The sequence below is a fragment of the Cervus canadensis genome, chromosome 5 (genome assembly GCF_019320065.1).
Source record: "Cervus canadensis isolate Bull #8, Minnesota chromosome 5, ASM1932006v1, whole genome shotgun sequence".
NCBI classification, from domain to species: domain Eukaryota; kingdom Metazoa; phylum Chordata; class Mammalia; order Artiodactyla; family Cervidae; genus Cervus; species Cervus canadensis.
The window spans coordinates 50,847,168-50,869,027 of NC_057390.1; the positions used below are offsets into that span (position 1 = coordinate 50,847,168).

At 37.7% G+C, this 21,860-nt stretch overlaps 1 long non-coding RNA gene across 1 annotated transcript; it reads left to right on the forward strand.

Annotated features, from left to right (window-relative positions):
* The first annotated feature begins 287 nt into the window (after positions 1-287).
* LOC122442623 lies at positions 288-20,881 on the forward strand. Its single transcript, XR_006269678.1, has 3 exons — positions 288-350; positions 4,797-4,800; positions 20,786-20,881. It is a non-coding gene; the product is annotated as an uncharacterized LOC122442623 (long non-coding RNA).
* The last annotated feature ends 979 nt before the right edge of the window (positions 20,882-21,860 follow it).

A 21,860-nucleotide genomic window follows, 5' to 3' on the forward strand; every position in this document is an offset into this window, starting at 1 on the left:
CCAAGGGACTCTCAAGAGTCTTCTCCAACACCACAGTTCAAAAGCATCAATTCTTTGGCACTCAGCTTTCTTTATGGTCTAAATCTCACATCCATACATGTGAAATTTAGACCACATAATGGAGCGTTTTCGGTGAAGTTATGTCTCTGCTTTTTAATATGCTGTCTCTGCTTTTTAACATGGTGTCTTGGTTTGTCATAGATTTTCTTCCAAGGAGAAAGCATCCAGTAATTTCATGGCTGCAGTCATGATCTGCAGTGATATTGGAGCCCAGGAAAATAATGTTTGTCACTGTTTCCATCATTTCCCCTTCTATTTGCCGTGAAAGGATGGGAACAGATGGCATGATCGTTGCTTTTTGAATGCTGAGTTTTAAGCCAGGTTTTTCACTCTCCTCTTCATTTCCATCAAGAGGCACTTTGGTTCCTCTTCACTTTCTGTTATAAAGGTGATGTCATCTGCATATCTGAAGTTATTGATAGTTCTCCCTGCAATCTTGATTCCAGCTTGTACTTCAACCGGCCTGGCCTTTTACATGATGTACTCTGCTTATAAGTTAAATAAGCAGGATGAAAACATACAGCATTGACATACTCCTTTCCCAGTTTAAACCAGTCCTTTGTTCCATTTCTGGTTCTAACTGTTGCTTCTTGACCTGCATACAGATTTCTCAAAAAGTAGGCAAGGTGATCTGGTATTTACATCTCTTTAAGAATTTTCCATAGTTTATTTTGATCCCCTAGTCAAAGGCCTTACTGTGATCAATGAAATAGAGGTAGATATTCTTCTGGAATTTTCTTTCTTTTTCTATATCCAACAGATGTTGGCAAATTGATCTCTGGTTCCTCTGCCTTTTCTGTATCCAGCTTGAACACCTGGAAGTTCTTGGTTCACATATTGTTGAAGCCTAGCTTGGAGAATTTTGAGCATCACTTTGTTAGTGTGTGAGATCAGTGCAACTGTGTAGTCATTTGAACATTTTTTGGCATAGCCTTTGGGACTGGAATGAAAACTCAGGTTTTCCAGTCCTATGGACATTGATGAATTTTCCAAATTTACTGGAATATTGAATGTGGCACTTTAAAAGCATCATCTTTTGGTATTTAAACTAGTTCAGCCAAATTCCATCACCTCCACTAGCTTTGTTTGTAGTGATGCTTCCTAAGGCACACTTGACTTCACATTCTAGAATGTCTGGCTCTAGGCAAGTGATCACACCGTTGTGGTTATCTGGGTCATTAAGATCCTTTTGTGTAGTTCTTCTGTGTATTCTTGCCACCTCTTCTTAATATATTCTGCTTTTGTTATGCCCATACTGTTTCCGGGCTTTATTGTGACCATCTTTGCATGTAGTGTTCCCTAATCTTTCACTAATGTTCCCTATATCTAATTTTCCTGAAGATATATTTAGTCTTTCTCAATCAATTTTTTCCCTCTATTTCTTTCCACTAATCACCGAGGAAGACTTTCTTATCTCTCCTTGCTATTCTTTGTAACTATGCATTCAGATGGATATATATTTCTTTTTCATCTTTGAGTATTTGCTTCTCTTCTTTTTTTGTTTTACCATTTATTTTTATTAGTTGGAGGTTAATTACTTTACAATATTATAGTGGTTTTTGTCATACTTTGACAGGAATCAGCCATGGATTTACATGTATTCCCCATCCCGATCCCCCTCCCACCTCCCTCTCTACCCCATCCCTCTGGGTCTTCCCAGTGCACCAGCCCCAAGCACTTGTCTCATGGATCCAACCTGGGGTGGTGATCTGTTTCAGCCTTGATAATATACAAGTTTTGATGCTGTTCTCTCAAAACATCCCACCCTCGATTTCTCCCACAGAGTCCAAAAGTCTGTTCTGTACATCTGTGTCTCTTTTTCTGTTTTGCATATAGGGTTATTGTTTCCATCTTTCTAAATACCATATATATGTGTTAGTATACTGTATTGGTCATTATTTTTCTGGCTTACTTCACTCTGTATAATGGGCTCCAGTTGCATCCATCTCATTAGAATTGATTCAAATGAATTCTTTGTAATGACTGAGTAATAGTTCATAGTGTATATGTACCACAGCTTCCTCATCCATTCGTCTGCTGATAGGCATCTAGGTTGCTTCCATGTCCTGGCAATTATAAACAGTGCTGCGATGAACATTGGGGTGCACGTGTCTCTTTCAGATATGTTTTTTTCAGTGTGTATGCCCAGCAGTGGGATTGCTGGGTCATATGGCAATTCTATTTCCAGTTTTTTAAGAAATCTCGACACTGTTCTCCATAGCGACTGTACTAGTTTGCATTCTCACCAAGAGTGTAAGAGGGTTCCCTTTTCTCCACACCCTCTCCAGCATTTATTGCTAGTAGACTTTTGGATAGCAGCCATCCTGACTGGCGTGTAATGGCACCCCATTGTGGTTTTGATTTACATTTCTCTGATAATGAGTGATGTTGAGCATCTTTTCATGTGTTTGTTAGCCATCTGTATGTCTTCTTTGGAGAAATGTCTGTTTAGTTCTTTGACCCATTTTTTGATTGGGTCATTTATTTTTCTGGAATTGAGCTGCAGGAGTTGCTTGTATATTTTTGAGATTAATCCTTTGTCTGTTTCTTCATTTGCTATTATTTTCTCCCAATCTGAGGGCTGTCTTTTCACCTTGCTTATAGTTTCCTTTGTTGTGCAAAAGCTTTTAAGTTTCATTAGGTCCCATTCGTTTACTTTTGCTTTTATTTCCAATATTCCTGGAGGTGGGTCATAGAGGATCCTGCTGTGATTTATGTCAGAGAGTGTTTTGCTTATGTTCTCCTCTAGGGGTTTTATAGTTTCTGGTCTTACATTTAGATCTTTCATCCATTTTGAGTTTATTTTTGTGTATGGTGTTAGAAAGTGTTCTAGTTTCATTCTTTTGCAAGTGGTTGACCAGTTTTCCCAGCACCACTTGTTAAAAAGGTTGTCTTTTTTTCCATTGTATATCCTTGCCTCCTTTGTCAAAGATAAGGTATCCATAGTTTTGTGGATTTATCTCTGGGCTTTCTATTCTGTTCCATTGATCTATATTTCTGTCTTTGTGCCAGTACCATACTGTCTTGATGACTGTGGCTTTGTAGTAGAGTCTGAAGTCAGGCAGGTTGATTCCTCCAGTTCCATTCTTCTTTCTCAAGATTACTTTGGCTATTCAAGGTTTTTTGTATTTCCATACAAATTGTGAAATTAGTTGTTCTAGTTCTGTGAAGAATACCATTGGTAGCTTGATAGGGATTGCATTGAATCTATAGATTGCTTTGGGTAGTATAGTCATTTTGACAATATTGATTCTTCCAGTCCATGAGCACAGTATGTTTCTCCATCTGTTTGTGTACTCTTTGATTTCTTTCATCAGTGTTTTATAGTTTTCTATGTATAGGTCTTTTGTTTCTTTAGATCTATATATCCTAAGTATTTTATTCTTTTTGTTGCAATGGTGAATGGTATTGTTTCCTTAATTTCTCTTTCTGTGTTCTCATTGTTAGTGCATAGGGATGCAAGGGATTTCTGTGTGTTAATTTTTTACCCTGCAACTTTGCTATATTCATTGATTAGCTCTAGTAATTTTCTGGTAGAGTCTTTAGGGTTTTCTATGTAGAGGATCATGTCATCTGCAAACAGTGAGAGTTTCACTTCTTCTTTTCCTATCTGGATTCCTTTTACTTCTTTTTCTGCTCTGATTGCTGTGGCCAAACCTTCCAAAACTATGTTGAATAGTAGTGGTGAGAGTGGGCACCTTTGTCTTGTTCCTGATTTTAGGGGAAATGCTTTCAATTTTTCACCATTCAGGGTAATGCTTGCTGTGGGTTTGTCATATATAGCTCTTATTATGTTGAGGTATGTTCCTTCCATTCCTGCTTTCTGGAGAGTTTTAATCATAAATGGATGTTGAATTTTTTCAAAGGCTTTCTCTGCATCTATTGAGATAATCATGGTTTTTATCTTTCAATTTGTTAATGTGGTGTATTACATTGATTGATTTGCTGATATTAAAGAATCCTTGCATTCCTGGATCAAGCCCACTTGGTCACGATGTATGATTTGTTTGAATATGTTGTTGGGTTCTGTTTGCTAGAATTTTGTTAAGGATTTTTGCATCATGTTCATCAGTGATATTGGCCTGTAGTTTTCTTTTTTCTTTTTTTTTTTGTGGCATCTTTGTCTGGTTTTGGAATTAGGGTGATGGTGGCTTCATAGAATGAGTTTGGAAGTTTACTTTCTTCTGCAATTTTCTGGAAGAGTTTGAGTAAGATAGGTGTTAGCTCTTCTCTAAATTTTTGGTAGAATTCAGCTGTGAAGCCATCTGGTCCTGGGCTTTTGTTTCCTGGAAGATTTCTGATTACAGTTTCAATTTCCGTGCTTGTGATGGGTCTGTTAAGATCTTCTATTTCTTTGTGGCTCAGTTTTGGAAAGTTATACTTTTCTAAGAATTTGTCCATTTCTTCCAAGCTGTCCATTTTATTGGCATAGAGCTGCTGGTAGTAGTCTCTTATCATCCTTTGTATTTCAGTGTTGTCTGTTGTGATCTCTCAATTTTCATTTCAAATTTTGTTAATTTGGTTCTTCTCCCTTTTTTTCTTAATGAGTTTTGCTAACAGTTTGTCAATTTTGTTTATTTTTTTCAAAAAAAACCAGCTTTTAGCTTTGTTGACTTTTGTTATGGTCTCTTTAGTTTCTTTTGCATTTATTTATGCCTTAATTTTTAAGATTTCTTTCCTTCTACTAACCTTGGGGTTCTTCATTTCTTCCTTCTCTAGTTCCTTTAGGTGTAGAGTTAGGTTATTCATTTGACTTTTTTCTTGTTTCTTGAGGTAAGCCCGTAATGCTATGAACCTTCCCCTTAGCACTGCTTTTACAGTGTCCCATAGATTTTGGGTTGTTGTATTTTCATTTTCATTCTTTTCTATGCATAGTTTGATTTCTTTCTTGATTTCTTCTATGATTTGTTGGTTATTCAGAAGCATGTTATTGAGCCTCCATATGTTTGAATTTTTAATAATTTTTTCCCTGTAATTGAGATCTAATCTTACTGCTCTGTGGTCAGAAAAGATGACTGGAATGATTCCAAATTTTTTGAATTTCCCAAGGTTAGATTTATGGCCCAGGATGTGATTTATTCTGGAGAAAGTTCCGTGTGCACTTGAGAAAAAGGTGAAGTTGATTGTTTTGGGGTGAAATGTCCTATAGATATCAATTGGTCCATTGTGTCATTTAAAGTTTCTGTTTCCTTGTTAATTTTCTGTTTAGTTGTGAGTGGGGTATTAAAGTCTCCCACTATTATTGTGTTACTGCTAATTTCTCCTTTCATACTCATTAACATTTGCCTTACATATGGCAGTGCTCCTATGTTGGGTGCATATATATTTATAATTGTTATATCTTCTTCTTGGATTGATCTTTTGATTATTATGTAGTGTCCTTCTTTGTCTCTTTTCACAGTCTTTATTTGAAAGTCTATTTTATCTAATATGAGTATTGCGACTCCTGCTTTCTTTTGGTCTCCGTTTGTGTGAAATATTATTTTCCAGACCTTCACTTTTAGTCTGTATGTGTCCCTTGTTTTGAGGTGGGTCTCTTGTAGACAGCATATATAAGGGTCTTGTTTTTGTATCTATTCAGCCAGTCTTTATCTTTGTTTGGGGCATTCAACCCATTTACTTTAAAGGTTAATGACACAATGTCTGTGTCTGGAGTGGGCTTTCTGTATTCTGGTGGTCTGTGGTTCCTTTTTATTGTGGAGGTTTCTCCCAGTGGGTGGGGTTGGACAATTGGCTTGTCAAGGTTTTCTGGTTAGGGAAACTTGTGTCGGTGTTCTGGTGCATGGAACTGGATTTCTTCTCTCTGGAGTGCAATATAGTGTCCAGTAGTGAGTTTTGAGATAGGTCTATATGTTAGGTGTGACTTTGGGCAGCCTGTATGTTGACGCTCAGGGCTATATTCCTGCATTGCTGGAGAATTAGCATGGTATGTGTTGCTCTGGAACTTATTGGCTCTTGGGTAGTGGTTGGTTTCAGTGTAGGTATGGAGGCTTTTGGATGGTCTCTCATTAGTGTTCCCTGTAGTCAGGAGTTTTCTGGTATTTTCAAGTTTTGGGCTTAAGTCTCCTGTCTCTGGATTTCAGTCTTATTCTTCCAGTAGCCTCAAGAGTTCTCCAACTATACAGCACTGATAATAAAACTTCTAGGTTAATGCTGAAAAGATTCTCCACCGTGAGGAACACCCAGAGAGGTTCACAGAGTTACATAAAGAAGAGGAGAGGAAGGAGGGAGATAGAGATGAGCAGGAGGAGAAAAAGGGGGACTAAAGAGGAGAGAGACAGATCTATGCAGTCCTCTGTTCCCTAAGTGTTCTCTGTAGCCCAGACACCCGCAGAGATTGACAGAATTGGATTGGGAAGAGAAGGGGGAGGGAGGAAATAGAGGTGATCTGGGGGAGAAAAAGGTGAGTCAGAAGGGGGAGAGAGTAATCATCACACTCCTGAGTAAAAATGGATACTGAATATTGGATTCTTAAATGTCCAAAATTGATATCAAATACTGAAAAACAAAGATTAAAAATCTAGAGTAGAGGTTAGACTCTTAAAAATATAATATTAAAAACAAAAACAAAAACACAAAAAATTTTAGAGATATATATGAAGTTCCATTTAAAAATAGGGCCTCTTTTTTTTTTTGGAAGGTTATAGTGAAATGAAAATGAAAATTAAGGAGTAATAGAGGAGTAATAGAGGACTTTAAAAGTAAATAAGAGAAAAAAGAAAAAAAATAATTAAAAAATAGTAAAAATATATGAAAATGAAAATGAAAGTTAAGGAGTAATGGAGGAGTAATAGGGAATTTTAAAAGAAAATAAAGGAGAAAAAATTAAAAAAAGGAAAAGAAAAAAAATTTTAATTAAAAATAAAAAGTAAAAATATATCTAGGAATTTCTCTGATTTCTCTGGAGCTGTTGAGGTCAGTGTGGGTTTGGTTCAGTTTCAGATGCTTCTTGTTCCAGTTTACACTTCTTGATATCTATAGGCCCCTTCCGGTGTAGTCTGTGTTATCTATACGTATTTTAATCTGTTGCACCGGTCACTTCTAAAGAGGTTCCCTTTGTTTCTTTGGCTTCTGTTTGCTGGTCTCTTCAGTGTCTAATTTCTGCCCTGACACAAGCGGGTGGAGGTGGTCTCTTGTTTAGGTTCGCTGGTTCAGTGGTGCTGAGGGGAGGGAGGGGCGCTGCAGACAAATGTCACTGGCGTGTGTGGGGAGCACCCGCGGTGTTCCAGCCACACTGGCTTTGCCCCCGCTCACGGGAGTGTGCTTTCCCCGTCTACACTGCTCAGGCTCCAGGCTGCTCTATAGGGAGCGGGCCCTGCGTGGCGTGTGGTTCCGGTTTTCAGGTCCTCCACAAAAGCGCGGATTGGTTGGGCCTGCCTTTTGTGCCTTCCCCTACCCGAGCAGCTCAGGCAGCCAGGGGCTTGACTGGCGCATTCTCCCTGCTGTGGTGCACCTTATCCCCTCCGCGGTCCCTGCCTCAGTTTCTGCGCGTGCCGGGTCGGGTGCGCCTTATGTCTGTTCTGGGGAGCTGGTCTCTTGCCGTGACCCTCCTGGCCGATGTCAATCATCCAGAAGCCTCTTTGCAGTTTGGTAGGGGATGCCGTCTCTGGGGTCAAGTTTGCCCCTCCCCCTCCCCCCCCAAAACCTCCTGCCTCCAGCAGGGGATGGACTGGTCCGCCACTGGCTAGCTCTTCTCTGGGATCGCTCAGTTCTTCCTTTGTTCTGCAAACAGGCCCGCAGTGTGTTCGGGCCGGTTAATTTTCTCTCTCTCTCCTGCTATCCCACAGTTTAAGTTGCTATCTCATGTTAGCTCCCTCCAATTGCCCTCAGGGCATTCAAGCCTGGTCCTTACCCTAAGCAATGCCGCCCGCTCCTCTCCATTCTGTCCCCACTTGCTGGTGGCAGATGCGGGCGTCTGGGGTACTTTTCTGCTGGGAGTTGCTTTTAGGCATGTAATCTGTGGGTTTTATTTATTTTTCCTCCCAGTTAGGTTGCCCTCTGAGATTCAAAAACTTCCCCCAGACCAGCCAGTGAGAGGGTTTCCTGGTGTTTGGAAACTTCCTCTATTACGACTCCCTTCCCAGGATGGGTCTCCATCCCTAGCTCTTTTGTCTTTCTTTTTATCTTTTATATTTTGTCCTACCTCCTTTCGAACACGATGGGCTGCTTTTCTGGGCGCCTGATGTCCTCTGCTAGCGGTCAGAAGTTGTTTTGTGCAGTTTGCTCAGCGTTCAAGTGTTCTTTCAATGAATTTGTAGGGGAGAAAGTGGTCTCCCTGTCCTATTCCTCTGCCGTCTTAGCTCCTCTCTGCTTCTCTTCTTTTGTCACTTATTTGTAAGGCCTCCTCAGACAACCATTTTTCCTTTTTGCATTTCTTCTTCTTGTGGATGGTTTTGATCATCGCCTCCTGTACAATGCCATGAACCTACATCCATAGTTGTTCAGGCACTTTGTCTATCAAATCTAACCTCTTGAATCTATTTTCCACTTCCACTGTATAATTGTAAGGGATTTGATTTAGGTTATACCTGAATGGTTTAGTGGTTTTCCCACTTTGTTTAATTTAAGTCTGAATTTTTCAGTAAGGAGTTTATGATCTGAGTCACAGTCAGCTCCTGGTCTTGTTTTTGCTTACTGTATAGAGCTCCATCTTTGGTTGCAAAGAATATAATCAATCTGATTTAGTATTGACCATCTGGTGATGTCCATATGTAGAGTTTTCTCTTGTGTTATTGGAAGAAGATGTTTGCTATGACCAGCACATTCTCTTGGCAAAACTCTCTGTTAGCCTTTACCCTACTTCCTTTTGTATACCAAGGCCGATTTTGCCTGTTATTCCAGGTATTTCTTGACTTCCTACTTTTTCATCCCAGTCCCCTATGATGAAAAGGACATCTTTTTTTGGTGTTAGTTCTAGAAGGTCTTATAGGTCTTCATAAAACTGTTCAGCTTCTTTGACATTAGCGGTTGGAGCATAGACCTAAATTCCTGTAATACCGAATGGTTTGCTTTGGAAATGAACAGAGATCATTCTGTTGTTTTTGAGATTATACCCACTTACTGCATTTTGAACTCGGTCCTTTTTAATTCACTGATTCCTAAAACGTTGATGTTCACTCTTTCCATCTCCTGTTTGACCACTTCCAATTTTCCTTGATTCTCTCCTATTTGACCACTTCCAATTTTCCTTGATTCATGGTCCTAATATTCCAGGTTCCTATGCAGTGTTGTTCTTTGCAGCATCGGACTTTACTTCCATCACCAATCTCATCCACAACCGGGCATTTTTTTCACTTTGACTCATCCTCTTCATTCTTTCAGGAGGTATTTCTCCACTCTTCTCCAGTAACACATTGGGCATCTACCAAACTGGGGAGTTCATCTTTCAGTGTCCTATCTTTTTGCCTTTTTATACTGTTCATGAGGTTCTCAAGGCAAGAACACTGAAGTGGTTTACTATTCCCTTCTCCAGTGGACCATGTTTTGTCAGAACTCTCCACCATGACCTGTCCATCTTGGGTGGCCTTACATGTCATGGCTCATAGTTTCATTGATAGTACATTAGTACAAACATGGCCAGTCTCCATGCCAGAGGAAAAGATGATTTTGAAGAATTTCATTAGTAATAGTTTACCATAGCCCAGAAGTATAACACATCATGTTTGCTCACAGCTCAGTGACCAAAATGAGGTACACAGTCCACTTGACTACAAAGGCACAAAAGAAGTCAATCACCATGTATCTGGGAGGTAGAAAGGGAGGGGAAACTATTTACCAATTAATAATGACAGCTACTATATCAAGATGTTTCTGTATCAGTCTGAGTTTGAGATTTAAGGTAAAGGACTTAGCAGTAAAAAAAAAAAAAGAAAAAAAAATACATTGATTTATAGAATAATATAACTCCTCAGAACTCTTATTGAAAATTTTAAAAAGACTACATAAAAATTTTGTGAAGATATGACCACTGAACTCATGACAGGGGCTGCTTCCTATCCTAGGTATGGTAACCTTTCTGATATGAACAAGCAAAACCTGGAAGGTGAGGCTGCTCTCTGTGAAGCAGACTTTTTTTTTTTTCTTAAATTGATTTTCATATGAGGAATTTGAAAGACCCTGGAGAGCCCTCACAGTTCTGTCAAGATTCTTTTTTCAAGTTTAACCTGTTTATTTTCTGGTTAGCTTCTGAAATACTCAGGACATTTTAGAAATGTCCCATAGGTATAACCTGGATTCTTGGCATCTCCTACTTTGTATTATAGCTTTTCTAATATAATGGGAGGGAGACTACTTCCAAACTGGTATCAGGAAGATAATAAATGTGAGAGACTCTATCTGGGCATTGTCAAGGGAATGCTAGTATGGTAAAGGGATGCATGCATGCTTGTGTAGAGTGGTGAGACAGTTGAATAAATAATGTTCTCATGGTTCTGGGGACACAGCAAGAGGAAAGTGGAACTAATAGAATCTGTGGAAAATACTCTTTGCCTTCCCATAATTAATAATAAATCTAAACATTTATCAAGTTCTTATCTATGGCAGGATCTGTGGAAAGTGATATACTATGCATTTTTTTAAATTTATTTTTTAATTGGAGGAAAATTGTTTTACAATGTTGTATTTGTTATGAGGTCAGTAACATGATATACACAAAAGGAGGATAGAGCAAGACAATGTTAAATAAGTTTCCAGAGAACACAAAGCTAGAGACAGACCCAGAATATTAACCCAGATAGACAGAGTCCAGAATTGACTGGAGTGTGTGTTGCAAGGTGAGTGGGAGGTAAAAATAAATGATGTCAAACTTAAATTCATGACTTGATATGGAGAATCAGGTAAAGACAGACACATAGAGTGTGTAAAAGACAGTGAGAGAATTCACATTTAGTAGCTTGGGAGGAGTCAAGAGACACTGAATAATGAAAAATAATGTGATGACAATGCATATTTTCTCTCATCTCCAGAAGAATTTTACAATGTGTCAGGACGTGCGACTATACAACTGTCTATATTATTCAAGATTTGTGTACTAAGGAGTCACCACCACCCAAATAACATTTATTAAACTTAGTCTGGTACATGGGGAGGGGAGGGAGGTTCAAGAGGGAGATGATATGTTTATAATTATGGCTGATTTGTATTTGTGGGGTTTCCCTTGTGGCTCAGAGGTAAAGAATCTGCCTGCCAATGCAGGAGATGTAGGTTTGATCCCAGGGATCAGGAAGATCCCCTGGAGAAGGAAATGGCAACCCACTCTGGTATTCTTGCCTGGGAAACCTATGAACAGGGGAGCCTAGCAGGCTACAGTCCATAAAGTCACAAAGAGATGGACATGACTTAGAGACTGAGGACACAAGCACTCATGGCAGAAACCACTACAACATTGTAAAGAAATTTCCTCCAGTTAAAAAGTAAATTAAGTAAATAATTGAACAATCTGATACATGAAAGTCCAAGGTGGGATGCATGAGACAAGTGCTCGGGCCTGGTGCACTGGGAAGACCCAGAGGAATCGGGTGGAGAGGGAGGTGGGAGGGGGGATCGGGATGGGGAATACGTGTAAATCTATGGCTGATTCATATCAGTGTATGACAAAACCCACTGAAATGTTGTGAAGTAATTAGCCTCCAACTAATAAAAAAAAAAAAAAAAAAAAAAAGAAAAGAAAACAACCAAAATAGAATAGAAACTAATTCAGAGATAATCTAAAGTACTGTAATAAAACTACAAGCAATTATGACAATAAGCAAGCAGGACTAGAATTTCTATGGATACAAAAGTCAAGAAACTCAAGGCTGCTTGGTTAAGGGTAGAGGCAGAAATTGGCTTAGCAATTGAGTTCAGATTCCAGTCAGCCTTGCTTACACTTAAATAGACATTTAAGAGATAGGCAGATTTTAAAATTTAAAATATTTGTATAGATGAAAGAGACAATGTAAGAAAAGATTTCTATCAGTAATCACAGTAAAATAATGATTAAAACATAGATGCATATATGAAATAAATCAATTTTGAAAATTATAGCTAAGATATGGAATTTCACTTAATATTATTTAGAAGATATGTGCTGAGTGGGGTAAGCAAGAACTACAAACTAATAAATAAATGTTAATCTCCGTAAGCATCAAAGTAAACATTAAAAGGTAAGCTGGGAATTTTGGTATAGGGTTTAGACATGAAAGGAGAGGCCTTTCCAAAGGTAATAGCTATTCAAAGGTTAGAAATGTGAATAACCGGAGCCTATAGTGGTGGTCAAGTGGCAAAGAACCTACCTGCAAGGCATGAGCCACAGGAGACACCGGCTCAGTCCCTGTGTCTGGAAAATTCCCTGGAGGAGACAATGGCAACCAATTCCAATATTCTTGACTGAAGAATCCCACAGAGGATCTTGGTGGACTACAGTCCATAGTGTCACAAACAGTTGGACATGATTGAAACAACATAGAGCACACACATGTGCACACACGCACACACACACACACACACATGCACACACATAGAGGGAGAATGTATTTGGGACTTTGGCCCAATGACATTCCAAAAGTGAAATCAATGACTCGCAGTAAGATCATGAGTTACTTATTCATATTTTCAGGAAATGATACACAATTTTCAGACTCAAGATTTCCAAGCAGCACAATACCACTTATAGTAGACAGGCTTAATGATAAGAACCAAAATCTTTGTGCAGAGTTATATTTAAGTAAATGGGCATACTAAAAGGTTTAATTTAGCTTATTGAAGGAAATTTCAAAAAGGTTCTTTACTTGATAAAACAGGATAAAATATATCCCTACATAGACAATTTAATGAAAAATACTAATAGAATTTAAATATATCCATGGTCTTGTCCCAATAAATATTCTTAATCTTTCTCCCACTGTTACCATAATATCAATAAGAATATTTGCCAATCCAGTACTGTTATAGTTGCCTTACAGGGATTTGGGGAAATTGACTGGAAATGGACATTAGGGAAATTTCTAGAGTGCTGGAAATATTATATATTCACAGAGTTCTGAGTTGCTTGAATATACATACATATATGTTAAAGCTCATCAAGCTATCAACTTAAAATATATATTTTCATGTAAATTGTGAATATTATGCTATATATAGTACAATATAATAAAACAGAGTGAGGAAGATGAGATGGGAAAAAAGGAATTGATAGAAAGTCCATATAGATAACTACTTTAAATTGATTAGATGTAAAAGTATGTGATAAGATATCTCACTAACTATTAGAAAAATAAGTGCTATCAGGAACCATTCTTACTGAATTTCTTGTTAGTTCTGGGATGATCCACTAATGAGGGAAAAATGATGATGCTATAGTAATGTTTTAAGTAGGAAAAAAAGAATAAGACCTAGAACACTCTTGGTGAAATTGATTTTTATAAAAGCTGCTAAGTTCAGCTAAATTAGTAGAAATATGGTGCATGTGAGTTCAAAATATGGTAGGTTTGTATGTATGCTAGTTGTAGTCTATGAGATTTCTCTTCTGATTGCTTCAAAGTTTTCACAAAATTAGAGAGGGAGCTTTATCTGGAGTGTGGAAGGACTAGAGAGTAATTTGTATTTGAAAGAGAAGAAAGAGGAAGAACCAGCCAAACAGCAAAGTGGGGAAATAAAGACCAATATCTGGCGACATCAAAGCTCCAGTTGGTGCTTGTAATTATGGATCCAAAAACAAGTATATTAAGGCAGAAGAGCTGGATTTTCTAGGAAATGTATGTTAAATTTAGGAAGATAACTACTGCACAGTTTTGCTTGGTCCTTCAAAGCAGAATGAGCACTCAGCCAGCACATGAAGACAGGGGCTCAGAAACATACTTGGAGTCTATGATTGAAAATCTTAGCTCCTGGCCCTTTTTTCTCACCTTCTCTTGTTATAAATCTTGATACTCTGATATCTTGGCATCGTCTCCTCTCTTCCAATTATCTTTTCAATTTCTTTACATCAGCCACTATTTTTATAGTCATATCCTAAAGTTTGACCACTGCCAGTAACTGCAGTTACGTAAGAATCTTGCTGTAATCATTCTCCATTCTGACTTGTATCTCTTACAAATTACATCCTTTGACGGAACTGTGATACCATTACATTGATCCCACTATCTATGCCATCTCCCTCATTTCCCCTCACACCTTTATTTTTCTTCCCATGGTCTTTCACTACAGTCTCTCCTTTGCCTATATGCTGGTTTTGGTAGCTTTCTCTCCATTTGGGAGAAAAAATCAATTTTAGTTCATATTGACTTTGTCTACATTCTTTCTTGCCATGCATCTAGACGTGGCTGTAGAAAACCACACAGGTATGCTATAGTCTCACCTAAGTGAAGGAAAAATAACTTTAAAGGAGTTGTTCATCATTTTTAACCCTTTCCCTAGTGTGTTTCATTCCATACTCATTCCCCAATCACTGTGCTAACATACACTGAAATACCTCAGATATGTTACAAATTTGCAAACTATTGTTCCACTGTTCATAGAACAGTTAGATGTCTGGGCTGACTTATAGATCCTAGTTACCCTGCAATTACTCCCAGCCACCTTCAGCTATGAGCACACTTACATGTCTTCCAGTGTTTTGCACAAATATTTTCCAAGTGTACCATGACGTGAAAATATTTTGAAGTACCATACAAGGTGATTATTTTACAACTTTGTCTTTCTTCTTAAATGTTAAAAAATTCTCTCTCTTCCTTGTTTTATGCTGATTATTTAATTTCTGATATCCCTGGAAAATAAACACTATACAAGAACATATTAACATCATCCCCACTGGGCTGGGACTTCCCTGATTGCTCAGAGGCTAAGGAATCTGCCTTCTATGCAGGAGACACAGATTAGGTCCCTGGGTCAGGAAGATCCCCTGGAGGTGGAAATGGCAACCCACTTCAGTATTCCTGCCTGGAAAATCCCATAAGGCAGAGAAGTCTGGAGGGCTACAGTCCATGGGGTCACAAAGAATCAGACACAACTGAGTGACTAAACATTCATTCATTCTAGACTGACCAACCTGAAACCTTAACTTTGTATTCTACCATCCTTTCTTTCACTGTGGATGAAGCTCCTGTTCAATTCAATTATATTATGTTTCACTAGATTCCATTATGAATCACCTACTCAATAATTATACTCCTATAATTTTGTTTTTTTCCCTACATCTTACATTTCTGCTCTTTTATCAGTTTATATTCTATCAGTTCACCTCTCCTCTCAAGAACACTTTATCCTGAACTCATCTCCTGTTCTCCTTTAGCAAACTCTTCAAAAGAGCTATCTTTAGCTTTTTAATCTAAATTTCATCTTCCCCTTCTCTCCTAAATGCATTCCAATTAGATTTTACACAAACTGCTCTGCAGAGATATTGCTTGATAAGATCATCAATGGCCTTCATGTTGCCTATCATCAATACTTAGCTTTACATTAATTCCCTTTTATTGTGGACAGAATAAGGAAACCCCTAAAGGTTTCCATATCCTAATCCCCAGAACCTGTTAAGTTTTCATGCTACATAGAAAAGGGGAATTAAGTTTACTAATCAGATGATTTAAAATTCCACTAGATTATCTAAGGGGACCCAGTGAAATCACAAGGGTACTTAAAAGTGGAAACAAGAGGCAAAAAAAGTGTCAGTGCTAGAATAATACAAAGTGAGGAAGATTTAACTGACCACTGCTGGTCTGAAGATGGACGGGGACCATGAGAAAGGAAGGCAGATGATCTTTAGGAGCTAGGAAATGTACAGAAAGAGATTCTCCCTCAGTGTCTTATCATCCATTCAGAGTGCCTTACCAGCAAGTGAAGGGCTACATGTGAGTCCTAGACTTCATTTTCTCTATCTATGGTCATTTTTTTTTTTTTTTTACACATTCTATTGATTTTGGACCTGTTGAAAGGCTGGCTCCCTAAATTATCTTTTTAAATTGTGTCTCCCTTCTGAATTCTAGACTCATATGTATCTACCTGCCCCCTTGCTATCTCAACTTGAATGCTTATTATGATTTAATGCACCGTTCAAGACACACTCTTTCTTTCCACCAACACCGATTCCCCAAAATAATAGTGGCTCATAAGCAGACTTCTACACTTAATTAAATGACATAGCTGTTTTCCCATTTGCACAAAAAGTGTTGTAGTTATCCTGATAACTTTCAAGTCCTAAGACCAGTTCATTAGTAAATTATGTTGTTTCTATCTTCAGATTTGCAAATAATCTACCTCTCCATGTCTTATTTCACTCCTGACCTGCTATTATTCATACAAACAAGTGTCTCTCCACTTTATGATTTTCTCAGTCATTTTTCCATTGGTTTATAATAAATGCAGTCCCCCATGGACCTACATGGTTTACCCTTTCACTCCCTTCAAATCTTTCTCAAATGCATCATACTAAAAGCTTTCTTTAGTACTTCATGAATCACATTCCTTTTTCCCAGGATCATTCTACACTTATTAGACTACTTTATTATACTTAAATACCTGTCACATTCTTATACAAAATTTCTTTCTTCTTTGCTTATTATACTCACATATTAGAATATAAGCTCGATGAGGTTAGGTTTAAAACAAACAAACAAACAAAAACTCTGTATCCCTTCTATGAAGAACAGGATGCAGCAGTGTGTTGTTGTTTAGTCACTGAGTCGTGTCCGACTGTTCCAGCAACATACAGATACCCAGTAAATATGTATTGCTTCAATAAATAAAACTGTGAACAAGACTCTAGGAAATACTACATTTCACCAAGTGCACAGATGCCTAGTTTTCATCCCAGCCCTTATATTATCATAAATAAAGTTCAATTTGGTATCAAGGGTGTTCTGCTTCCATTATCTTGTATTCCTCAGGAATATTAATTTCTTATTCTTAAATATAGAAATTCTACATTTTCAATGATGTCATTTGCAAATGACAAAACTAAGAGAGGCAAGAAAAGACACTGTTTAAATTTGTGTTTTTCATTCTAAGAATGAGTTTATTACCTCTTAGAGATTGTAAGGGGCTTCCCAGGTATCTCAGTGGTAAAGGATCTGCCTGCTAATGCTGGAGACATGGGTTAGATTCCTGGGTCAGGAATATCCCCAAGAGAAGGAAATGGCAACCCAGTCCAGTATTCTTCCCTGAAAAGTTCCATGGACATAGGAGCATGCCTGGCTACAGCCCATGGGGTCTCAGAGTCGGACATGACTTAATGACTAAACACACACACAACACAGAGTGTAAGACATTTTTTAATCATTGGAAACAAAGAGAAATTATCAAGTTTAGATATGATGCATACAAAAAACTAGAGGAGAAAGTGAAAGTTAAAGTCGCTCAGTCGTGTCCGATTCTTTGAGACCCCATGGACTATACAGCCCATGGAATTCCCCAGGCCAGACTACTGGAATGGGTAGCCTTTCCCTTTTCCAGCAGATCTTCTCAACTGAGGGATCGAACCCAGGTCTCCCGTGCTGCAGGCGGATTCTTTACCAGTCTAAATTGGCAATATTAATAATCTTAATTTCCCTAACCCAATTAGGTATTTAAGTAAAGCTAGGATTCAATATCTGTGAGTGTCATTTTCAGCCTGTTCAGTGGAGTTCTGATCTATTTTCAGTGTATCATTACACAGAGGAAGTTGCCTTCTGAATCTAACCTGGATTGATGGATTGTTTACCAGCCATGCTTATCTGTGGCAAACCCTAAACTTCAAATTTGCCCTCTCAGTTCTATGAATATGTTATAAATTCTTATCCATTTCTGAAACTTATGCATCAGTTTCTCTTGTTTAGGGGACCATGTGGGTACTAAAAAGAAAAACTGATCCTGTTACTAAGTTCAGAGCTCTGGGCTTCTAGAGTTATTTGGTTTCTTGCTCCTGTAATTCTCCACTTCATTTAGAGCTCTCAGATAATTTAAAACATATTTTGCACATGTTTCTTTTAGTTTTATATTTATGTTCAGTGGAAGAGTTAATTTGAAATGACTAGCGTTTCTATAGCCAAACCATCTTTTTTTTTTTTTTTCCAAACCATCTTAAATGAACCTGATCTCTCCTGAAATGACTAGCTTGACACTGTTAAAATGTGCATTTCCTTGGAAATACTTTAAATTTAATTCAATTAAAAAACAACAAATTATTAAATCTTGGAGACAAAAGCAACTGACATTAATTTCATAGGAACACATGATATAATTGGATGTTCAAATGATTTTTAAGTGAAATATGTGTTATTGATAATTATATCAGACAATAGGTCTATGCTTGGGTTGTTCTGGAAAAAGCAGAATGCAAAACAAATGTATGTTGCCAAGGTATAATTCCTCCACATTAGAGTTTTCTGCAAGAATTACGCTTGAGGTGACATGAAGATATATATATATATATATGTTCATGAAAAATTTCCCTTTCTTCGGTGAATGGTATGCATTAATAAATGAAAGGAGGTGATAATCAGATGAACCAGGCCTTCAAACATGTATATAACTTTACCATGAATATATACCTTCATAGGAAAAATATGGTAAAGTCATAGAAACATCAATGGCCTTTGTACATTTAAAGAGACAATATTGTAGTAGATAACATGAATATTGTTCAGTTGTCTATACAATATTTTAAAGAGTCTTAGCTGATTTACAAAATATATGAAAGGTATATAACACAAAGAAGATGTGACTACCTAATATCTGTAATTTCTAGGGTACAATCAATCATTCTAAAGTGAAGTATTATTAGTTTTCTATCAATTTAAAAGTGATTGTCCTGAAATGTTTCATGTTTTTGTTCTAATTTAATTTCCTCGGTGACTAAGGCACTAAATCCTTTTAGAAGTTCAATAAATATTATCTGAATATTTAGCACCATATAACAGCACCAACTACATTTTTGCTAGATTTTTGCCACCCGTCTTCTCCACACAGTCTCAAAAGCTTTCAAGAATAAAAATGTACTGCATACCACAGACAACAAAAATAAATAAACAAATAAAATGATTTTCACACAACTCCTTAAATGTAAATATCTTATAGAATAAATATATGTTTCCTTTTATTTTACTTTAAAATAAGAAATGGCTGACCTTCAGTTCAAAATAGAGGTTTATATGGAAACCCAAATCTCTTTAACATGATAGCAGTAGCTAATATCAAATCTTCTGAGAATCATCCCTAATAGGTGATGTGGTTAGAATACAGGAGTGGTAATTGCCTGAGGTGATGGAAATGATAGAGAACAGTGTAATGTATAGTGTATCATATCAGAAAGTTTATATTATACAAAAAGTCTCTAATAACTTTAATCAAATTCTATTTAATTCAAGCAAATTTTGCACAACCACACCACTTTATATATAAGATTGTGATGATTTGTAGTCAGATATGACAAACAAATATCTAGGGGTTTCTCAACAAACAATATGAAAATATGCACCTGCCTGATTTGCTGGGAGTCCAAAATCTCTTGCCTTAGAACTACTTTAGCCTCTAAATATATTCTGCCAAGGAACATACTATTGTAGAAAGATGTGGATATACTTGCTTCTTGCCACCCACACAATGAAAACCAGACTGAATTTTACTCTACATCAGAATATGTCAGGAGTCCATTATCATAGCACATTAGCTTTGCTTACTTGGCCAATTCCTCAAGAAAATGATCTGGGTCAAGGTCAGTTATATTCCATCTGACAAACCACAAATTAATATTGCTGTTCCTCTTTTTTAAGTGAAGGTAAGTTCACTGATGCATATGTGTGTGCCTGTTAGTTGCACAGTTGTGTCCAACTCTTTGTGACCCCATGGGCTATAGCACACCAGGCTCCTTTATCCATTGGATTTCTCCAAACAAGAATACTGGAGTGGATAGCCATTCTCTTCTCCAGGAGGTCTTCCTGACCCACGGATTGAACCTGGGTCTCCTGCCTTGCAGGCAGATTGTTTACCATCTTAGTTACCAAGGGATCTCTTACTGATTCATACCCTTTATCAAAGGGTCCTTCTTATGACAGATCATTGTTCAGTGTCCCTGGTTATTCCTGAGGAATATCAAGATGCATTTAGATATTGGAGAATATTGTTCAAGGTCTCAATGCTTTACCTCCAAGAAGTGTTTAGTTTTTAGATGCACTTTTATCATATCTCCAGATTAATTAAATTTGTATCATTTTTTTCATTTATTTTTATTAATTGGAGGCTAATTACTTTACATTATTGTAGTGGTTTTTATATATCAATTGTTTCTCCCAGAGAGGGGGCACATTTACTGTCTTAAGAACTAACCACCCTTTAGGTCTCTTTTCTTTTCCAAGACCATTATTGCATAACCCCTGGACCATTGCCATAATGAAAAGTTAGCATATGTCTTGAGAGAACATTTCTGCCTCTGTCTTGAGAGAACATGTCTGTCTGTCTTGGTCAAACACTCAAAAGCATCAATTCTTCAACACCCAACTTTTTTCACAGTCCAACTCTCACATCCATACACAACCACTGGAAAAACCATAGCCTTGACTAAATGGACCTTTGCTGGCAAAATAATGTCTCTGCTTTTTAGTATGCTGTCTAGGTTGGTCACAACTTTCCTTCCAAGAAGTAAGCGTCTTTTAATTTCATGGCTGCACTCACCATCTACAGTGATTTTGGAGCCCCCCAAAAATAAAGTCAGCCACTGTTTGCACTGTTTTCCCATCGATTTACCATGAAGTGATGGGACTGGATGCCATGATTCTAGTTTTCTGAATGTTGAGCTTTAAGCCAACTTTTTCACTCTCCTCTTTCACTTTCATCAAGAGGCTTTTTAGTTCTTCTTACTTTCTGCCATAAGGGTGGTGTCATCTGCATATCTGAGGTTATTAATATTTCTCCCAGTAATCTTGATTACAGCTTGTGCTTCCTCCAGCCCAGCATTTCTCATGATGTACTCTGCATATAAGTTAAATAAGCAAGGTGACAATATACAGCCTTGATGTACTCCTTTTCCTATTTGGAACCAATCTGTTGTTCCATGTCCAGTTCTAACTGTTGCTTCCTGACCTACATACAGGTTTCTCAAGAGGCAGGTCAGGTGGTCTGGTATTCCCATCTCTTTCAGAATTTTTCACAATTTATTGTGATCCACACAGTCAAAGCTTTGGCATAGTCAATAAAGCAGAAATTGATGTTTTTCTGGAGCTCTCTTGTTTTTCCAATGATCCAGCAGATGTTGGCAATATGATTTCTGGTTCCTCTGCCTTTTCTAAAACCAGCTTCAACATCTGGATGTTCATGGTTCACATATTGCTGAAGCCTGCCTTGGAGAATTTCAAGCATTACTTTACTAGTGTGTGAGATGAGTGCAATTGTGCAGTAGTTTGAGCATTCTTTGGCACTGCCTTTCTTTGGAATTGGAATGAAACCTGACCTTTTCCAGTCCTGTGGCCACTGCTGAGTTTTCCAAATTTGAGTGTAGATTGGATCTAAACTCCCCCCAGATCAAGCTGTGTTTGATGGCTTAGTTAACATGTAGTCTTACTTAATGAAAGAAAAAAGGAATCAACCTTGGACTTAGACCCCGGGAATTGGTGGGACGAAACAGATTCAGTGGCTTCTCCCTCCCCTAAATCCTAGAGACTGACAATCCATTGTAAAGAGTTCCTTCGTTTTAAATTCTAGGCTTCTTTGCAGAGTTGAGTAGTAGAACATTTGTTCTTAAACAAACAGATGATTATCAAATCAATTAAACTGGCCTATGACAAACACTTGTCATTTTGTCTTTATGGTGTTTTTGAGTTTCTCCTAGTGACGGACCTTCTCAAGAGTTTCCATGA